General features: G+C 36.0%; 1 long non-coding RNA gene across 1 annotated transcript in view; it reads left to right on the top strand.

The window, feature by feature from the left end:
• Nucleotides 1-2043: 2043 nt before the first annotated feature.
• LOC107576203 (uncharacterized) overlaps nucleotides 2044-3787 on the top strand; it is a 4455-nt gene continuing 2711 nt past the window's right edge. Inside the window, exons 1-2 of the long non-coding RNA XR_001608015.1 lie at nucleotides 2044-2054; nucleotides 3424-3425. This is a non-coding gene — a long non-coding RNA (uncharacterized lncRNA). The remainder of the gene's footprint in view (nucleotides 2055-3423; nucleotides 3426-3787) is intronic.

The raw sequence follows: 3787 nt of genomic DNA, 5'->3' as shown, positions 1-3787 counted from the left end.
GATCAGGTCAACACACAGAAGTATAGAAATTCTACACTGATAAAAAAAGTAAAAAAAAACTGCACTGGTATAGGATCAGAATTGGCCGATACTCAGAATTTTTTGGATCGGATCAGAAAAAAAACAGTATTGTTGCATCCCTAATGGTAACAAGATCGGCAGTTTAAGACATTAACTTGTAAGCACAAAACAAAATATACTTATCTTTTCAATATACATAAGACTTTATTGGATAAATCAAAAATACATGTAAACTAATCTAACTAATTCCCAAGGTTGTTGATTGGCTGGAAGTTCAGTAGTCATTCGAAGTGAGGTCTTGGGTGTTGGCTGAAGGATGGTGTGGAGTTGTGTAAACTGGCTGAAGTTTTAAAGTTGGTGCAGACAACGTCGGACATGGCTTTGTGGCAAAACTTAGAACACAAAACTCTCAACGGAAAAGGAAAACTGATGTAGAAGAAAGAAAAAAAGGCTGATGAGAGTAGACGGCTTATCTTCTCATGGTGGTTGAGTAGCAGCGGGTGTGCAGGCCAAAGCACACTGGAAGAGAACTCGAAGAACACAAAAAGCAGTGGCAAAAAGGCACAAAGCCAAAAAAACAGTGGCAAAAAGCTTTCAAAAATGTTTTGCTGCATTGATCACATGTGTACAGCTTCTCGCAGTGTGGATGTTCATGTGTCTCTTAAGGTTTGATGATTGTGCAAAACTCTTCCCGCACTGATCACAAGTGTATGGTTTCTCTCCAGTATGAACTCTCATGTGATCATCAAAATGATGTTTGCGTGTGAAACTCTTTCCACACTGAGTGCAGATGAAAGATTGCATAGCTCTTCTTTTCTTTAAACCTTTCTGTTTAGTTTGAAAGGTTTTTCTCTACTTTTGACATGATTTCTTTCCTCAACTTCACTCAATTCTTCATTCTGCTCATTTTCTTCAGTTGACTCTGAAATAAAAGCAGTTTATTTTCAGTTAGTCATAAAAACAGAGAAATGTGAAAGATAAAAATTAACCCTGATGTATAGAGCTATATCTTTCTGATGCATTTTTATAAATTGTCACTGAAACTTTATTTTTTAAAAGTATTATAGGCACAAATCACGTTTCTACAGCGAGAACTATTAAATTGTTTTATCAAAAAAAAAAAAAAATCAAACATACATTAATTTTGTTAATTAAAAAAAAAGAACCCATATCATAGAAAGTATTATTTGATGCTTCCTCTAGAGCAGTGTTTCCCAACCTTTCTTTAGTCGCGGCACCCTTTGGAAATTTTAACAAACTTGTGGCACCCTACAAAATGAATTTTGTCACAATATTTGAATTTCTAACTTCGATATGATAATTTGAAAAGTATAGATATTCGGTACAACAGGGAAGAACTGCAGAATATAATGTCATACAGATATTTTTAATATTATTAAAAAATGTTGTCCATCAAATGGTGGGAATCAGTGGGCTAATTTCTAATGAAGAGACCAATTTATATGACAGATTTTAATGTAGGCTTTTATACATACGTAAACATTATTTAATTACCATTATAACTAGCTATCTCACAAATATTTGCTCACTCAGTGTTTTTTTTATTTTACAGTGGGGTAATTTTGGTGCAGTAGCACGAGATAGCTTGATTTCAAACTTTGAATTGAATAAAAAATTACAAGCAAGCAAGCAGTCAGTAATAAAATAAGAACAAATAAAGAAATTAAATATTAAACAAATAAAAAATAACGACAGGCCTTAGAATTAAATAAATTGCTTTTTAGTATTTCAGGTAGGTCTAAAAGTAGGGTTAAGATATTTAACTTTTTTTTTTTTTACCAATTATCCAAATAATGTTTAGTCCCAGAAAGCTATTATTATCAGAACACGCGAGCATAACATAGCGGTTAGCAGATCAATGAATGAGAGGGCAGCTGTACCAGAGCTGCCCATATACCACACCATGTTACAACACAGTAGGGCTATTGCAGACAGAAACAAAACTGTACTACATCGATGTTTCCTGACGGCTCAATTTTTGAGTGGACTTTGCTGTTCCGATGAGCATGAATGTTATACGAGTGGAGAGGCTGAGCAGAGCACACATACGTACAGATCCGGATAACACGCAGAGCGTCACACCACGTGAAAGTGAAACCTGAGCGTTGAACTAATTTTCGGCAGCCGAAATTTCGGTGCATCTCTAATTATCCTTTTTTCCGACACCAGAAATGGATATTATATAATAGATGCTTTTTTTGAACATTTTGGCAATTTAAAAATATTAAAAAAGGATTTTTTACACGGCACCCCTGCTCTCGACAGACGGCACCACGGTTGGGAAACACTGCTCTGGATTATTCAACAGCTTTCAAAATTATTCCTGTTGCAACAAAACCAAATCAGAGAAGGGCAGTATACAGATTTCCTAAAAGAATTAGCAGATTTCCTCTCAGACCTATTGGTTACTGCTGATAAAGCACTAATCGTCTGAGATTTTAACATTCACGTTGATAATACAAATGATGCATTAGGACTTGCTTTTACTGACCTAATAAACTCTTTTGGAGTCAACCAAAATGTCACCGGGTCCACTCATCTTTTTAACAATCATACGCTAGAATTAATTATATGGCATGGAATTGATCTGACTGATATAGCTATCATACCTCAAAGAGATGATGTTACTGACCATTTCCTTGTATCGTGCATGCTGCGTATTACTGATATTAACTATATGGCTCCGCGTTATCGTCCGGGCAGAACTATTGTTCCAGCCACCAAAGACAGATTCACAAATAACCTGCCTGATTTATCTCAACTGCTCTGTGTACCCATAAATACACATGAACTAGACGAAATGACTAGCAACATGGGCACTATCTTCTCTAATACATTAGAAGCTGTTGCCCCCACCAATGGAAAAAGCTTAGAGAAAAATGTACTGTGCCATGGTACAACAATAATACCCATTCTCTCAGGAAATAAACTCGTAGTCTTGAGCGCAAATGGAGAAAAACTAACTTGGAAGTTTTTAGAATTGCGTGGAAAAACAGTATGTCCAGCTATAGACAGGCTCTAAAAGCTGCCAGGGCCGAGCATATCCACAAACTCATAGAAAACAACCAAAACAATCCTAGGTTTTTATTTAGCACAGTGGCTAGATTAACAAATAACCAGACGCCACCCGATCTAAATATTCCCGCACAGTTTAATAGTAATGACTTTATGAATTTCTGCACTGATAAAATAGATAACATCAGAAATACAATAAAAAATGTAGATTCTACAGCGTATAATACTTCAGCTTCATTCATCGCACCAAAAGATAAAATGCAGTGCTTTACAACTATAGGACAGGAAGAGCTAAATAAACTTATCACTGCATCTAAACCAACAACATGCCTGTTAGATCCTGTACCCACTAAATTACTGAAAGAGTTGTTACCTGTAGCAGAAGAACCGCTTCTCAATATTATTAACTCGTCGTTGTCTTTAGGTCACGTCCCAAAAACATTCAAGCTGGCGGTCATTAAGCCTCTTATTAAGAAACCACAACTAGATCCTAGTGAACTGGCAAATTACAGACCCATCTCAAATCTTCCGTTTATGTCTAAAGTTTTAGAAAAAAGTTATGTCTGCTCAATTGTGCTCCTTCCTGCAACAACAAAAAAAAGATCTCTATGAAGAATTTCAGTCAGGTTTCAGCCCCACCATAGCACAGAAACTGCACTTGTTAAAATTACAAATGACTTGCTTCTTGCATCAGACGAAGGCTGCATCTCATTGCTAGTTTTACTTGATC

Source organism: Sinocyclocheilus grahami, unplaced genomic scaffold, assembly GCF_001515645.1.
Source record: "Sinocyclocheilus grahami isolate Dianchi unplaced genomic scaffold, SAMN03320097.WGS_v1.1 scaffold3334.1, whole genome shotgun sequence".
NCBI lineage: Eukaryota > Metazoa > Chordata > Actinopteri > Cypriniformes > Cyprinidae > Sinocyclocheilus > Sinocyclocheilus grahami.
This window is presented reverse-complemented; position numbering and strand designations above follow the sequence as displayed.